This window comes from Perognathus longimembris, chromosome 15 (assembly GCF_023159225.1).
Source record: "Perognathus longimembris pacificus isolate PPM17 chromosome 15, ASM2315922v1, whole genome shotgun sequence".
In the NCBI taxonomy this organism is placed as follows: domain Eukaryota; kingdom Metazoa; phylum Chordata; class Mammalia; order Rodentia; family Heteromyidae; genus Perognathus; species Perognathus longimembris.
Genome location: NC_063175.1, coordinates 41,446,145 through 41,464,500, shown reverse-complemented (window position 1 = coordinate 41,464,500; position 18,356 = coordinate 41,446,145). Strand labels below are relative to the sequence as shown.

At 45.7% G+C, this 18,356-nt stretch overlaps 1 protein-coding gene across 2 annotated transcripts in view; it reads left to right on the top strand.

Annotated features, from left to right (window-relative positions):
- The window catches only part of Myo5b (myosin VB), a 281,784-nt gene that overhangs the window by 12,531 nt on the left and 250,897 nt on the right, over positions 1-18,356 (top strand). The gene's annotated exons all lie outside the window — the stretch shown is intronic.

The window sequence follows — 18,356 nt, the reverse complement described above, 5'->3', positions numbered from 1 at the left end:
GGCCCATTGTAGTAGGAGGTCTTGTCTTAGGGAGCCATACTCCAGTTCAGAGCCTTGTGGGACGAGAGCCCCAGGGCTGAGAAGGGAATGTTGGGTGCTGGTTAACCTTGGGCTAGATGTCCGCCTTGGCTTGAGCCCTCTAACCCTACAAAGCACTAGCACCAGTAGAGAAACCTGGGTTTCCCCATGCTTGTCTTTCAAGCATGGAGAAAAGAACAAACAGGGATTCTAAGGTCCTAACTCTGAGGTTCCCTTGTCATCCGAGTCCCTGCAGAGCATGGCGGTGGGCTTTCCCCTTGGTTCTAAGAGCATCTCATGCTGATACTCTAGGTATGCCTTTACCAGTCTGATCTTCCTGGCTATTTTAGGGGAAAGGTCACCTCATGATACAAGCTCTATTCTAAGAATGTTTTCAGTATTAATAGAGATGGGGATCTCTTAGGAACCAGCCTTACTTGGTGATAGCCTGGCCTAGTAGGCCAGCACTAGATTAGGGGACCAGAAAGATGCTGTGGGGGCTGGGGATATGGCCTAGTGGCAAGAGTGCCTGCCTCATATACATGAGGCCCTGGGTTCGATTCCCCAGCACCACATATACAGAAAATGGCCAGAAGTGGCGCTGTGGCTCAAGTGGCAGAGTGCTAGCCTTGAGCAAAAAAAGAAGCCAGGGACAGTGCTCAGGCCCTGAGTCCAAGGCCCAGGACTAGCCAGAAAAAAAAAAAAAAAGAAAGATGCTGTGGCTTTGAGACTGTGATTATGGTGTTAGCAGAATTTCATCCTTGCCATTGTCATCAGGAAGATCTGGTTTCTTTGGGCCTTGGCTTCTCTCTGTCTCCTTGCCTTAGCCGTGGAGTTGATACCTTTTCTGAATCTCCAGTTCCTGTTTAGATTGGCTCCATGATCAACTGTTCTCCCTGCCACAGAGGACCAAACCTCTAAAGCTAGTGTTGAGCCTTTAGATCGACCTCTTCGGAGCAGGCGACTGTCCCTGGTCTAGGAGGCTTGGCCCCCTTTAGCCTCAGGATCTTCCTGAGGTTATACCTTTTCTGGGAGTCATGTGTCTCCACGAGAAGTGTGGATGTTACAAGCACCTACCCAGGTGTGTCAACATTTCCAGAGAAGGAGTGAAAAATCGTTGCTACATTTTACCCCATGCAGTATGGTTTGGAGGTTTGATGACATCTTTTCTTGCATGGCTGTGTTTATTTGTGGAGTTCATATTTTTTCCTATAGTTTCTCATCTAGTTTCTGACTCACCTCAATCTCTGCTGCACATACTGGTGGTAGTTTCTATGTCTGGAAGAGCTGAAATCTGCTTTTGCTCACTCTAAAAAGAATGCTGGAGATGGGCTAACTCTGGTCAGTAGAAAGAGCCTGGTCTTTTTTTTTTTTTTGCCAGTTCTGGGGCTTGAACTCAGGGCCTGAGCACTGTCCCTGGCTTCTTTTTGCTCACAGCTAGCCTCTGTCACTTGAGCCCCAGTGCCACTTCTGGCTTTTTCTGTTTACGTGGTGCTGAGGAATTGAACCCAGGGCTTCATGCATGCTAGGCAAGCACTGTACTACTAAGCCACATCCCCAGCCCAAGCCTGGTCTTCATTTGTCTTAGATTTTTGTCTATCTCTACTAAAAGTTCTAGGTCTTTCCTTCTTCTCCATTGGCACCTTCTCCTTCCTTCCTAGCCTTACATTACTTAACCTTCTGTAATCCATCCTAACAGCCTTTGGGGGTCACCCCTTGTGTTAATGTCCCTGAACTCTGACTGTAACTGAACCCCACTGTGCAGGCTGCAGGTTACACAAGACTCAGCCATGTGGAGAGTTCTATGCACTGGGACAGTAGCTGAGGGCACTGTCTGAATTGTGCTCAGGTTGCAATGTGAACATCTCAGAAATCAGAAACTACTTAAATGCTTGCCAAGAAATAATGTGTTTGGGGCTGGACAAAAAACCTGAAGACCTAGAACAGTGACTCGTGCATCTGAAATGGCACAGCTCAGTGCCAGCCAAATGAATCGAGCCTTTCCCTGTTACCACATTTGTCACAGGTGATAAGTAGACTCTTGGCTGAGTACTAGGAGTTACAGTCCCATGTTAAGGCCTGGCATTAGTGGTTCCTGCTTGCAATCAGACTTGCAACTCGGGGGGCTAAGACCTGAGGATCATGTTCTGAGTCCAGCCCATGCAGGAAAGTTGATGAGACACTTATCTCCAATTAATCAGCACAAACTCAGAAGTGGATCTGTGGCTCAAGTGGTGGAGTGCCTGCCTTGAGCAAAAAAAGCTAAGGGAACAGTGCACAGATCCTGAGTTCAAGCTGCAGTAATCCCCTTCCACTCCAATAATACTTCACTTTATTCTACTTGTGTATTACCAGTGGTCACAAAGCTGTGTTTATGCATTTCCAGGTTTTGTTTTGTCAAATTACTGTGTAAAGTAGACAACCTAAGGAATTGTGGTTTTCACCTAATTATTCACCATGGGAAACAGTGGTTAGTGGTTAGGTCATGGCACCACACCAGGGAAGTGTGTGATGATATTCAGCAGTATACTAACAGGTGTTACACAGGTGTGAAGAGACATGGGTTTTGCTCTGGGCCACCTGACTCTGTGAAGTTGGTGGGTGATATCCAGTGGTCCATCTGAGGTTCTGTTGTGTAGTATATTGTGCATGACACAAACTCCTATCCCCACAGCTGAAATGTCCTCCATGCTTCATCGTGGGCAGCTTAGTCTTGGGAGCAGTGATGAATGACAGACACATGCTCACTCGAGACTGCTTGTTGCCAAGCACAGCCGTGGGGGAGTCAGTGGTAAGGTGTCATCACTGTTGCTGACGGTGACAGTGTAATAAGTCTGGAGGGTGGCAATCACACTGTAGGGAGTAGTGTAAAAAGGAGGTATTTTGCCAGTATCCTTGCCTTTTGGATCTGACAAGGCTGGGGGGTGGCACCTTTCTGGGCAGGGTTGCTGAGGCTTCTCAGGCATCATGGCAGCTGTCAGTGGTCTGGGAGGCTCACCTGTTGCTCTTCCCTTTGTGGCTTGGTACCTGCTTTTCCCATCAGTCCTTCAGCATGCCTTTTCTTCTTTCTGCCTTCAAACACGTAGGAGGACAAAGTCCTCTGTCTAGAATCACAGATTGCTTGTGGTGACTGGCATCACTAGGGGACTTTCAGTTTATGGTTGGTTAAAAAGATTTTTTAAAAAGTAGAGATATCTCACTGAGATGGCAGGATTGTCAGTATGAGGGATTTTTGAGGGTACTTTAAGTTCTGTGTGTCTTTTGCTGAATTACTGACTCAAGAGTCGAGTCTACCTTGACCCATTAGACATGTCTTCACGGTACTGAATTTTTACCTCAATAAATGGAGCTTATCTAGAGGTAGAGGCTTGGCATAGAAATGCTTGGACTGTACAGAAGACAAGGACTTACTGACCTGGGAAGAGGAGATTATAATTTTATATGGGTATAGTGGCACATGCTTGTAATCCCAGACTTGGGAGGTGGAGGTAGGCTGATCTCAAGTTTGATACCAGCTTGGACTGCAAGGTGAGACCCCGTGTTCCTCCTTTCCCCTTGTCCAATGTGTATGTCTCCTCTGTGGATTCTTCTGAAGAGGATTGATCAGCAGTGGGTGTATGCTGTGAGGAAATAGATTTAGGCTGTTGCAGGAGCACGTGGTTGCTCAGAGCCCTGTCTGCAGTGTGGCATGCTGCCCTCTGTGTAAGAGGTGTCTGTCTGTCTGAGTAGGCTGTGTACTATCCAGGAATGCCACCGAGTGTCTTGGAGGATGTTAGTGAATAGGAATCGGACTCTTAGGACCTTGAAACCTTGTGTCTATCTGAAAGAGGGCTAGAAATGACTTGTTTATTGGGAAGGAATATAAAAATAAGGTGTATTAAGATTAACAAGAACAAATGGCAATGCCATTTGTACTTGAGAATCTACTTTTCCATGAAAAGTAAACCTCAAGAAAAAAGTTTTTACTTTTGGTTTCTTTGAGGAAATAGGTTTCCAACTCACTTGGTTTTAAAAATGGGAATTATGAAGCTCTCGCAAGTCAGCATAAGGCAGATTACCATGTGTTTTGGTTCTGAGATCGCGGTGATTATTTTGAGCTGGGGTGAAGAAGAGACACATGAAAGGTCCCACCTGTTATCCTCATCAGTGTGGGCTGCGTTTGGAAGAAGACAGGAAGGGATGTCAGTGAGTACAGGGGATTAGGGAGAGGAAGGGCAACAAGGGAAGCGGGGAAAGGGGCAGGATAAGAGGGAGGAGGTGTGTGGGTGCTGCAAACAGTGGGTGGCCTGGTGCTTGTGGTCCCCTTGCCCAGAGGAAGAACGGAGGCCGAAGTGATGGTTAGCAAATCCTTTGGGAGGCTGGTGAGGTCCAGGATGCCTTACTTGGGTGTCAGTTCTCTATGGTATCCTGGAGATGCAGCTCTGTCACACTGGGCACTGATGACTTAGCTCTATATCAAGTGCACATTAGTGGATGGATCTAGAGTGTGCCAGTGGCCTGTCTGCTTGTCTTGATAATTTTATATGTTCCTTGAATGGAGGTATAAATATCCAAATGGCCCTTGACAGATAAAGGCTCCCTACATGTGCTGAGAAAAATCTAGATCATAGTACAGCTTTTTTTTTTTTTTTTGTACTAGCCAAGGAGATAGACTCTTACTGAGTATGGCAATCTTTCAGGTTTAAGGGTGAAATACATGTGCAATGATTGCTTGTCCATTCAGGATTATTCATACCCTCATATTAACTTCTCCACAGATTGTGCAGCCTGTCTGTACAGCCAGGTGGCTCGGGCTGAAAGAACTAACACTAGAACACACCAGAACTCTGCATTTCTGGTACATGAGGTAGAAGTGCTCTTCTGTCTAAGCCAGAGTACAGTACTGATTAGGCAGAGCTCAGTACTGACAAGAGAGAGAGCTCAGTACCGATCAGACAGCTCAGTAATGATAAGACAGAGTTCAGTACTGTTTAGACCAAGCTCAGTACTGATTAGAGAGAGTGCAGTACTGATCAGACAGCACAGTACTGATGAGCACTCAGTCATTTCTTAGGATTCCCTTTCTCCCTGGCAGTCAGTCTGTTAGTTTCTGAATGTACCTTGAGTTTGCTGTGCCCATGCTATATCTGTTGGGATTATCTATCATTTCTAAGATTATTCTCTCCCTCACTCTGACTCTGTTTCTATCTCTGTCTCTTGTGTGTGTGTACGTGTGCATGTGCACACTAGTACTGGGGCTTGAAGTCAGGGCCAGAAGCTGGTTGGCTTTTTCACTCAAGGCCAATGCTTTACCACTTGAGCTACAGCTCTAATTCAGGATTTTTTTTTATTTTAATTTTAATTTTTTGCCAGTCCTGGGCCTTGGACTCAGGGCCTGAGCACTGTCCCTGGCTTTTTGCTCAAGGCTAGCACTCTGCCACTTGAGTCACAGCGCCACTTCTGGCCGTTTCCTGTATATGTGGTGCTGGGGAATTGAACCCAGGGCTTCAAGTATATGAGGCAAGCGTTCTTGCCACTAGGCCATATCCCCAGCCCTAATTCAGGATTTTAGATGGTTAATTGGAAATAAGAGTCCCGCAGATTTTTTCCTGCCTAGGCTGGTTTTGAACCTTGATTCTCAGATCTCAGCCTCCTGAGTAGCTAGGATTATAGGCATGAACCACCAGCATCTTAGCTGTAAGATTGTTTCCCAAGACCAAGGTTATAATGTAGCTTTCCTGTAACCCTTCCTCACTTCTCTATACTTAGGCACTTACATAAATAATGTCCACCCATTACATGGTCTTGGCTTTTGCTCACAATCTCCTCTTTGGCCCTCACTCCTGTCATTGGCCCGTACTGCTCTTTATCTCTTGGATGATTGATTTCCTTACTTTTACGTAATGGCTCTAACTCAACTTTATTGGAAGGGCAGGGCAGGAACTTGCTACTTGTGAATCTGAAGGGCAGACCTGGGTGGGACTGGCAGTGAGCGCATTTGAAATGCTAGCAATTCCATGGTGTGCTCTTGGAGGGCCTGGCAGATCTCAGCTGAGGCATGCCGGCTGTGAAGGGGTCCTCAGGAAGGCAGATGTGGGCTACTGTGGGGAGCAGCGCAGTGTACCGCTTCACCTCTGAAACAAATGTGAGCAAGCCAAGATAGAGTAGAGGAGTGCAGACCTTCCTGTGTGTTTATTTCTCTAAGGCTGAGAAAAAGATGTGCATTTTCCCTGGCTTACTCCTACCTAACCTCTTGTTCTAGTCTTTTTATTTTTTTGTACCTATATTGGGGTTTGAACTCAGGACTTTGTCCTCTTGCTTAGTATTTTGTGGTTGTTGTTAACTAGAGGTAAAGATCTTTCAGATTTCTCTGCTTCAGGTGGCTTCAAACTGTGATCCTTGGAACTCAGCCTCCTGAGGAGCTAGAAATACAGGATGAGCTACCAATACCCAGCTTGTTATAATGATTTATTACATAATCTTATGACAGAGTAAGGAAGGAAATGTTAAAAAAAACTGATAGTATTTTGAACAGTGCTCTGTGTGATTTAGGATAATAACACTGGGTTGGGAGTCCTGGCTCCAAATTGTTGTTCCAATTATGCTAGTTCCTTGATGTGAGAAGTTGGGCAAGTGCCCAGTCTCCCAGTCTGCCCAGTTCCATTTCTGGCTTTTTGATGGTTAATTGGGAATAGGAGTCTTATGGACTTTGCTGCCTAGGCTGGCTTTGAACCACAGTCTTCAGGTTTCAGCCTTCTGATGAGATAGGATTACAAACACTGAGCCATTGGCACCTGGCCTAAGGAAGCAACTCCCAGTATTGTTACAAATGAGAGTAAAATAGTAAGAAGAAAACTTAAAGAAAGACACTCAGGTCCATGTATTTCATTTTTATGACCATAAAAATCAGTGCAATTAGGAAGTGAAATGCAGAATGATACTAGGAGACAAAGTTGAATTATAAGTGTATACATTTTCACAGAAGTCCCCAGTTTATTTGAAGATGAAAGTTACTTGAAGCCAGGCAGGTAGCCAGTATCTTGGAGGCAGTACCTAGTATCTAGGTGGTACTGTTGCAGTTGAGCACGGGAAAGCTTGCTGGACTCAGCAGGTATCTGAAGCAGGTGCTGTGTGCCTGTGGATCCTCAGCTCTTGTTTCTGGCCAGCCCACTTCTTCACTGCCCATTGCTGGCGGAGATTCTTCACATCTCCCATCCTCATATCCTTTCTGCCTTCCTGTCCTGAAACAAGTCCTTTCCACGAAAAGCAAAAGTGGAAAATAGGAACAGAGCAATAGTCTTCTATATCTTACATATATTGATTGGCTTGGCTGTAATAGAAAACTCTAGCACAGTGATATGAACTATCAGCAGGTTTATACTCTTTTGCACATTTGAGGTAGGCAGTCTGGACCGGTGGGAAGGTATGATGCTCCAGTCTCATGGTTCCATTGCTTTTATGTCCCAGGCTTTCATCACCATGTCTAAATTCCAGGCAGGAAGAAGGCAGAAGAGTAAAGAGAAAAGGCTATGTCTTTTATAAAAAGTGCTCTATGGGGCTGGGGATATAGCCTAGTGGCAAGAGTGCCTGCCTCGGATACACGAGGCCCTAGGTTTGATACCCCAGCACCACATATACAGAAAACGACCAGAAGCGGCGCTGTGGCTCAAGTGGCAGAGTGCTAGCCTTGAGCGGGAAGAAGCCAGGGACAGTGCTCGGGCCCTGAGTCCAAGGCCCAGGACTGGCCAAAAAAAAAAAAAAAGTGCTCTAGAGCTGGGTAGCTAGTGGCTCTCTCCTGTAATCCTAGCTACTTAGGAGGCTAAGATTTGAGGACTGCATTTTAAAATCAGCATGGGCAGAAAAGTCCATGAGACTCATTTATTTTTTATTTTTTTTATTTTTAGCAAAAAGCCAGTCAAAGAGGTATGGCTCAAGTGATAGAGTGCCAGAGCTGAGGGGAAAAGAGCCAGGTGAGAGAATGAGGCACTGAGTTCAAGCCCCAATATTAGTGCATGTGTGTACACGTGCATGCATGTGCACACACACATAAACACACATTATACAAGGTCCTGTATACCTAGCACCCCTAAACCAAAAAGAAATAAAAAAAAACTCTAATAATGTTAGGGCTGACCTGAAAACTGGAGTAACTAAATATAAGTTTTAGTGTTAAAATTATAACAGCTTCTAAATTCTGGTGATGACTCCCACCCGTGAGACTACTTTCTTATAGTTTGACATTTAAAATAGTAGGGAGCACTTGTTCACCTCTATACCTGGGTAGCAACCATGGTAACAGACAGTAAAAAATGATCATAGTCATAGACTATAGAAATAACCATAATAGTAGTAGAAATGCCATGGTAACTGTTGGGCTGGTTTACTTATGATTGAGTACTGGATTGTTTTAGCCCGCTCAAGCTTGCTTAGTGCGACATGGTCGTAATTGTTAAAATAAAGTTGGTACTAGGTCAGCCTGACCGCAATATTCTGCTTCTGTAAACGGCTTGCTTAACCCATTTGTGACTTGCTCTACCCCCTGCACTAACCTCTTGCATCAGTGCTACGTGACCACCTGTTGTCAATTCCTGATAGCGAGGCCAGTTCCTGATATCAAAGCCAAAATAGATAACTGAAAGGGTAGATAGCCAATAGAAATAGGACAAGACTTGCTTGCTAAATGCCATCCAATCAAGTATCTGCCAAGTTGGAAATACCCTTCCCCTGTTGTAATCACAATAAAAACCCTGCCTATCTGAGGGTCGGGGCTCTCAATCCAGATCTGCTGTGTCAGTGACGGTTGGGAGTCCAGGCTCGAGCTTGCAATAAAGACTCTAGTGCGCTTGCATCAGTATTGGCTCCTTGGTGGTCTTTGGGGACCGAAAATCTGGCATAACAATAACTTCATTTTGAAACTATTTCTAGTGTATGGAAAGTTGCAAGAATAATCCTAGGAACTTTTATATGCTTTGATTTGGGCATCCAGTCTTGCTAGGTCACTCAGTAATATACCTTACAGTAAAGGATCTAAGCCAGGGCTGTATATCCCTGCTTGTTATCTCTCTACTCTCTTTCTGACGGGAATCTTTCCTCAGTTTCTCATAACCTACGTGGCTTGGATGGTTTTAAGGTCACAGTTTAGGCAACATCAGTCTTCTATTTGAGCCATGTGTCAGATGCTCTGATCAGTGTAAGCTGTTGGGTGGCCCATTAGGTCTAACTTGCCGTGTTAATGGTGGTGGGAGCTCAGATCACTTAGCTATGATGGTGTATGCCAGGTCTCTCTACCTGCCATGCCATCTGGTCCTCAGGCTATTATCACTGTCTCCTGAATTCCCTCTATAGCCATTGTCCTCTTCTTTCTGAGACATCATAAAGACAGATCACCCACAAGTGATAGCCTCTTAGAGGACTGAACAAAAAATCACTTGGATTTGGCTGAAAATGTAAGGGGACATAGGTGGGGGCCTTCTGGGATGTTTCTGATATGCATGCTGGTGGCTTTGTGTGTGTGCTTACAATGTGTGTGTGTGTGTGTGTGTGTGTGTGTGTGTTCCTTAAAAAAACAAAAACAAAAACAAAACCCTCAAAATTGTAGTCTCAGTGTTGAGCTGTTGAAGACCCAAGTAAAACCTTGAATAAGAGATGGAGTGTGAGATTCCCCTCACGTAGTAGGAGTGAGCTGTACTGTGTGAGATTCCCCTCACGTTGTAGGAGCAATCTGGTCCAGGGTCTCAGAGACCTCTTCTCCCTGCAGCTGTCTCGTACCTGTCCAGCGCACACCCAGTCCCCCCAGGAGCAGGGAGTGGGGACTGTAGAATGTAGGGGAAATGGAAGGAGAGCTTCTGTTCCCTACAGGCTGAGAAGCACAGAGACATGAGAAATATTCCAGGAAGAAACAGCCTACTTTCTAAAATGCCAGGTGTCCGAACTGTCTTTCCTGGCTCTCCTAGGCCTCTCAAAGGGCCTCGGTAAATCACCTGTCACAGGTATTCCATGTTAAGTCTTTAGCTGTTGAACAAGTTTACTGCTTAGATTGAAGGCCCTTGGTGTGCAGAGGCAGTTAGGAGGCTTGGCTGTGATGCTGTTAAAGGGAGTAATGAAGCTGAGAGGACTTTTTTTTTTTTAAACGCTGGGCCTATGCCTTCAGGGTTAGTATTTTAATCAGCCATCTATCAATGCAGTGCTGAATAATTTAGAATTAACAAAAGCCAGCCAAGACCCCATGTGGCACTTCATGTAAGAGCAATATAAATCCCACAGAAGCTTGGCCCTGTGTGAAATTTAACAACTTGTTCTAATGGTATATTTGATTTCAGAGTTGGTTGTTTAACCTAGACTGTAAGCCCCCAGGGCAGGAGTGGCCTTTATGCTGAATGCGTAGGATTCTACAAATGATAGTCCAGTGTTTTGGCTTCACCCATGGGGCCAGATGGCAGATGGGCTTGGCTCCATTTATTTTGAGGACTCGAACATTCAAATTATATACATATACTGTTTTAAAACAATCGATGCAGAGCGCCCTGGGCACAGGAGATAATCTCTTTCCTATGGACCATTGCCTGTCTCCGCTGGGATGTCTGCAGAGGCAGGGGAAGAGATGGGTCCTTAAAGGGGTTGGTGCTGGACCAGCCAATGGGATTCGGGTGAGGAAAAGGAGAGAAGGCACCTCTGTGACCTTTCATGGAGCCAGCCAGCTCTGTTTTCCTTTCCTCTTCTTTCTTTCAGCTGTTTGCCTTCTCTGTCTTATTTTTTCATCTGCTAGAAATCAAGTCTTGAGGGGCTGCTCAACTATCCTGGGATTGAAGGGGAGGTGGAGTGGTATGGAGCAGAATGTGGATCGGAAAGAGATGGATGGACGTTGACACTACAAGTCCTTTGTCGCTGCCACTTACGTGACGGCCTCTTTTTCTCCCAGGGGGTGGGTAATAGAAAGTCTCAGGCGTGGAAAGAAAGGCCATTCCAGGGTGCTCAGAGGATCCTCTCAGAATTTTCAAATCAGGAATGTTTACAGCGGGATGGGGGACTGAAGGAGAGGGAATCTTCCGACAGCCACAGGACAATCCTTGCTGAAATGTCTTTGTTCGAGCGCTGTGGTGGCTGGAGCCCTTCCCCAGCTGGAGTTGGCTTGCCAAGGCCCAGTCCCTGCGAGTGTGCTTTCAAGCCGCACTTCGCTGTGTAGGTCGTAAATCTCCTTTCAAGGGACTGAGTTCTTTAAAACTTTCTTGACATCTTTTATGTTCACTTAAAAATATTGGAGCCATTGAATCAGTATGTGCATTCAGGATGGGCAGTTCTCCCCAAATTCAATCAAAACTAAGAGCCAAGATTGTGATCTTCCAGAAATAAAATGTTGTACACTTATACTTGGTTGCAAAAATGGCCGTAACTTTTGGGTCCCCTCTGAGTGGTATATTATGTTTCCATTGGAATTTTGATTTAACTAATTACCTTGTAAGGAATATTCCTCTACTTGGCCTACTACTGGAATGTAGACCCAGGTTTTCTCCCATGTTATAAAAGTGTTCTACCATTAAGCTAATATTCCCAGTCCTTTTTAAAAACATATTTTGAGATAGGGTCTCTTTAAATTGCCCAGGCTGGCCTTGAACTTGAAATGCCTCCCAAAGGCTATGATCACAAGTATGTACCACTACACCTGGATGCTAAGGAATCTCATTAAGTTGAAACTTGGAGTTGTGAAGTGCCTTTTCCCAGTAGGTTGGAGGAAGGAAGAAAACTCTGCTTATTTTGTACATACACAGTTTAAATTTACTTTATCACAAATCTATAACTTCTAAAATAAAAGTGCCAATAAATGAGAAATGTTTTAAAGGTGCTATATATTCTGGAACTGAGATATAGCATCTAGTGTGTGGTTTTTCCTTAAAAAAAAAACAACAACACAAAACTTGCTTTCATAGGAGTTTTAAAAATTTGTTGTACCTGTCTTTTTTGAGGTTTAACTTAAAAAAAAAAGATAAGCATGTACACGGCCCTCAGTTCCCAGCAAAATAAAAACAAAACATTGAGTGTGAACATTGCTGAAAGTTACCTAGGCTGTTGTTAGCAGTATCCAGGGCAGGACATAAGAGTTCTAGGGTGTCAGATGGAATCTGAGGACAAGGTCAGCAATTCTGTAGTTCCCTGTCAGTCAGGGGATGTAACGGCCTCGGAGGTGGCTCATAAAGAGTATGTCTCAAAGCCAGTGAGTATTCCTGGGGAGCTGTGAATGGCAAGGTAACGGGTACAAAGAATCACATGTTCCGGTCTGCTATGATTTACCTGATGTACATGGTATCACTGCTGTATTACCAGTCCAAGGAAGAGGATGGGGACAACTGTCATTTAACTGTCTCTTTGTGAAAGGGTGCTTTGCATTGTTCATGAGCCATGTGGTTTAGGTACTTTTATCTTCACTGTGACCAAGTACCTGACGTGAACAATTTAAGGGAGAAAAGATTAGTTTTGCTCATGGTTTCCACCAATCATGGTGGAGAGAGTGGAACATTGTAGCTTACATCATGGCAGCCAGGAAATGGAAGGAGTGAGGTAGGGGGATGTTTGCATTTGGAGTTGTCTTCTTTTAATCCCCCCATTTAATTCCTTCTGACCTTCTGTATGGGATACTGCCACCCACATTTGGAGCAGGTCTTTTTTCCCTTTAGTTAATCCTCTCTAGAAAATCCTGCCTCAAATCCACAAAGGAGTGTTTTACTAATCTCCTAGGCACTTCTCCATCCAAACAAATTGACAATCAAGAGGAACCCTCACACTACCCAAAATCTGGGCTGGAGGAGAAGCCTCTGGAATCACCCAGAGGTACCGAACAGTCATGGTACCTTGAGTCCTGGGGATAAGAATATGGCTCTCCCGATTTTCTAGCCCGGTTATTTATTCATTTATTTTTCTTTTTGTGGTGCTGAGGATTAAACCCTGAGCTTTTTGCATGCTAGACAAATGTTCTACTACTAAGCTCTATATTCCTGGTCCCAGCCAGATTTTTTTTTCAAGTATTTAAATCAGTAACATTCTGGTAGGTGTGTTAGCAGTTAACTTTCCAGATCTGCAAACTGCACCCCAACTCTGGCTCTCTGTTGCTCTCCCTGCAGGTTGGGGGCATGCCCAACACACTTTAGATACCCCACAATGCCTCCAGGTACCTGATGAGCCGAACATTTCTCCAGAAAGAACGAGGCTTGTTGGACAGCCAGGGAGCAGCCAAACTCAGCAATCATCTGCCATTGCTGAATTGGCTCAGCCATCTTCATGTTTCATAACTGGGATGCAGCTCCAATTAGGAAGGGCTATTTTGTGTTGTCTATCTTAATAGAAACTTAAAATTTTAAAGCCTTCACAATGTGAACACCTTGTCATTTTTTATCAAGATCCAATTCCATGAGAGGCATCAAGCTGTAGATCCTATGTATAATGTGTGTGTGTGTGTGTGTGTGTGTGTGTGTGTTTTGAGATTATGCCCCTCCCCGCAGCAGAAGTGCTGCTGAATAGGTGTGAGTCAGTGACTCTGCTGTCATTTAAGTGGTCTCTCACAGTACTCTCTCACTGAAGCAGGTGGCTATATTAGTAGCTATGAATAGCAGTGCCACATCCCAACCTAGGAGGTCATGTTTCAATTGAGAAGGCACCCATGGTAAGGAGTAGAGTCTAGAAGACACATTTAAAGTCTGACATAGAGGGTGAAATGGAGTCTCAGTTTCCAGATTAATACTACTCTATCAAGAATAAGAACACTCAAGGTGCTCTAAGCTGGGAGTGGTATAGATGGAACTAAAAGGCTGCTGTGGGCCAAGTGGCCCTTGAACCCTGCACGAGGATCTCTTAGCTCCAGTGCTAAAACACATTTTGTGGTTGCATGTACAAAAGAGCTACTTGAAAATGTTCTTTGCTATACTTCCAATAACTTGATCTATTTTTGATGGTATTTGTGTATTTTTAAAAATAGGATTCTCTGGGTAGGATGTTTGAGGTCATTCCAACTTATCTGGGCGCTCAGAACAAATTAGAATTGGCATCATGATGGCACCTCCTCCTCTTCCCTCGCTACTGATGCACGTGGACCAGGTGGGAGCCCAGGCATCCAGGCTGGCCGGGGAGTGCTGGCCCATCCTGCTACAGTTTGATCAACCCTGGCTGTGACAAGTTCCTGGTCTCTGCTCAGTAAAGTTGTTTCTACCCAATTTGCTTAAAGAAGGAGGCTGTCACGGGCCTTGGGATACTGTCTTCATTGGGAAGGTGCGATCAGAAATGCAACGCGGGGATGTCCCCCACAGTATCCAGCACCCAGGCCATCCTTGGGGCCTGGCCCTCAGGAAATGAGATAGGCAGAGCAATGAAGTTTGAGAGCCCTCAGGAGAGCTGTGCTTAGTTTGTGCCTGAGCTGCTGCCGGGGTTTTCTCTCTTCTTCCTTAGCATGGCAGGTTGAGAAAGGCCTTGCAGTGACGGCTCTGCAGGGCTGGAGGGGAAACCACAGGGGGAATGAATGGCGTCCTTGTACGCCCAGCTCCTGGGAGAGTGGAAGACACCTATAGGAACGAGTGGACTGCAAGCTCTGTGTCAGGCTGGCTACATGCCTCTCTAGAATGTGCCCCGCTTTGGAGAGGAATGAGGAAGCGCGGGAAGGAATAAATATTAGCAGATTGGGTGGGTTTTGCCTCCACTGGAGGTTTGTCTACCTGAAGCCTTGGATCGTCTTGTGTCTTGGAAAGCTGGCAACCTTGGTAGATGATCTTCTGATTATACTCTACAAAGTCTTTTTTTTTTTTTTTAAATTGGCTACCAACGCACAGCCATGGCTGAGCCATGTTGGCCACAAACTCTTTCAAGACAGAGGTTGAGTCTATGGAGGCTGACTTGCTCGTAGCTAAGGATAGCCCTTCCGGATGGTTGAGCCACCTATCACGAAGTCTACTTTCCTTGCATTGTTAAAAACCAGGCACAGAGCTGGGCACTGGTGGCTCATGCCTGGTGGCTGAGATCTGAAGATCCTGGTTTGAAACCAATCCAGGCAGGAAAGTCCCTGAGGCCCATATCTCTAGTTAACTACTAAAAAGTTGGAAATACAGCTGTGGCTCAAGTGGTAGGGTACCAGGCTTGGTCCAGAAAGCTAAGGGACAGCACCCAGGCCCTGAGTTCAAGCCCCAGTACCAGTGCAAAAACTAAACCAAAAAAAAAATTTAAAAAGAAATAGGACACAGGGATTCCGGTGATGAGTGGCAGAGTGCTGGCATTTGGCGAGCACTTGCTGAAGGTGGGAAGGAGGGACCAGTCAGGGCTCTGAAGGTCGTTTTCCTCACTCCTTTGCTACTGGAGCTTGTTAAGATATAGAGATACTTTTCAGAACTGGTTAGAAGAGATTGAGCTGAGCAGAAATGCTTTAGAAAGGGTACTTTTCCTGCAGGCTCAAAGCCCAGCGGGATTGAAGACCTTAGGGAAGCACCCTTGGGGAGGGTTCCTGTGCTGTCCTCGGCTGGGGCATGCTATCTAAGGAGCAGTCCTTGGCCATTTGCATTGTGCCCTGGTGCCTAGGAAATCATTACCATAAGCTTCAAGCAAACAAAAACAAAGCCAGGTGCCAAACCAGTTTGGCAAAAAGCTGGGTGGCACAGCCCTTGGCTGGCTTCCTAAGGCCTCCAGCTGCCTGAATAGGACATCTTTGACTTCAAATATAAAGCTTCGTGCTGTCTTTCCTCTAGAAACTTCCTCCCTGTGCCTGTAGTTGATTATCACAGTCCAGGACTGGTTTTGCTGGGTAGCAGGCAGGTGCTTTTGCTTGAGAACTGTCTTCAGTATTCGGGACTCTAAACTTGCCTGGGCCTCCTGGTTTCCTATACTGAGAGCTGTCTGGATTGCCTCCAAAGATGCTTTCTGGCATGCACTGAGATTCCCCCCTCAGAGGACCCAGAATAGCCCAGGCAATGGGGCTGTATCCGGCCGAGCACCGCGCTACAGGTGCTTTTTGTAATTTTTTTTGTGTGTGTGTGGGAGGAGGCAGAATGGAATGAGAACAGTTATTGTTAATAATAATAACTTATTGGTAATAAGTGCTTCCTTATTCACACTCCTCTAAGTCCTGTGTCTGGTCAGATAATTTAGAGTTTCGGTAGTTCCTGTGTTGTGGCAGTGGTGGTGGTGGCATTAGGGATCACTCCCAGGGCCTTGTGTATGCTAGGCAAGTGCCCTACCATGGAGCTACATCCCCAGCTCTTTTCTTATTCTGTTTTTCATTTTGGTGGGGAGCAAGGGCTTCTTTCATTGTTTACTGTGAGTTAGTATTTTTCCTTAGTTAGCTTGTGAGTGATTAGAGTTGTGTGCCCAGCCCCCACCCCCTCTGAGGGAAGCTCACCCCTTGCAGATTATCTTGAGAGAGGCAAGGATGATGCTGGAGTTGGGACAGCATTTTGTGAACAATATTAGTCACTCGGGGGACAATCCAAAGCCACTGAGGAGAGAATGAGTGCAGAAGGGGTTAGTTGATTGTGGCTGGAGGTGCAGTTTGACTGCTGTCTCTGCAGAGTTTCCATTTATTTGGGGATGGAGAGTGGGTGAGGAAGGGAGAGGGAGTTAATGATTGAGGATTTACTTCATGCCAGGCCCTAGAGAAACATGCATATTCTTGTGAAGGCGAAGCCAACAACGGTGGGGAGTGAATGAATATTTGCGGGGAGATTCCAGCTCAATCTTAAGGACTCATCTTTCAGGTAACTCGGAGTGGTACCCTGAGTTTCTTCTCAAGCCCTGCTCCAGGCTGTGTCCTCGGGACTGAATTCAGCCAAGGGATCATCTTTTTTTCTGAAGTCATTTTTATTTTTCGAAGGGAATTTACAATGTTTATTCTTTTGGAAAACATGGGTAATAGTCTCTGAAATTAAGTAAAAACTGGTTGATACACTGTAGAGGTCGGAGACACTCTGATTCTGATCATCCCCTTGCCCAACAGGTCTGCACCAAGCCCTACTCTAGACAGAGCCCCACTCCGTGTTAAGTTCCCATGACTGTGCCTCCTGAGCAGGGAGCTCAGAGCCTGCTGCTCAGCCTTGACCTCTGTACACAGCATGGAAGCATTAAAGAGGGCCACTCATGGGAAGAATTGTCAGAGGAGCAGCTGGATGGATCTGGAGGGTGGCTCCAGACCCCTCACTGGCCCAATGATTGCTTCCACTTTTTATGCTTATGCTCTTTCTCTTTGCATGAGGTTTCATCCTTACCTGGGAATTGCTGGCCATGGTCCACTGTATGTGTTAGCACACGGTTCCATCACGGTGAGCAAACAGGGCTGTGTAAACACTGTCACATCGTGAGTCTCTGGACCCATCCTAGTTGTATTTGTCTGTGGAACATGTGTGCAGGCCTGCCATAGTCCGCAAGGAGGGATGAGGGCTTCTGTCTTCTGATGCTGTCTTGAGTAAGGCCATGGTCACACAGATGATACCCGGTGGGACAGGCAGCTTAAGTGGCAGGGCCACTAAATGGGTTCAGGAGGTGGTGGACTCTTAAGAGTTAAGAGAAGAGGAAAGGGCATTTTAGGAGGTGTGGGGGCCCATGGTATCGTGGAGAGAGGGACTTGGTTGAGTAGCAGCTTTCTGTTGGAGCACTTGGGAGCTGAGTCTGTGTGGGGCAGGGAAAAGAGTTGTCGTGCAACGTGGGTTGATGGGGAAGCCACATGAATAGCGGGCAAGAGAGCATCTGGGAGCCTGGAGCCTTGCTCTGCTGCTCTTTAATTAGGTGGCTTACAGTATCACTTAAGGTCTCTCAGCTTGAGTGCCCTGGACTACACATTCAGGTCTAGACTTGGTGGCTGGTTGTGAAAGTCAAAGACATAACAGACATGTAAAGATCCCTTGAAAATGTCAAGGGTTGGTATGTATATGGGAGGCATTTTGAGGGGATTTGGACCCTTGTCTATCAAAGGCAGAAGGTAGAGGCAACATCTTTTCCTTGACTTCAGAGGGGAAGGGAGGAGAGGGCCAAAACTAATTGCACAGTTGGTACACCTTTTCCACTCATAGGGTCTGCTTGTTTTGAAAAATAACTGATGGCTGTAGACAAACCTGTTCCACCTCTTTAGGCGTCTCCCCAGGGTGATGAATTCAAACTTTTGTCTCCTTTTGTCTCATGTCTTCACGCATGAGGGGAGCTGTAGAAGTTACAGTGCTCTGTTGGAAATGTTCATTGACAAGAATAGCAAATATGATGGCATGGGTCATATCTGTTTAATCTGGAGGACTCCACGGTGATTCATAGAAGTTGAATACGTTTCTATGCAGGCCCAAGGTTGATTGCTGTAGATCCAGCCCCACAGAACAACGGGTTTGGGGGAGACAATCACCAGACAGCTCTTA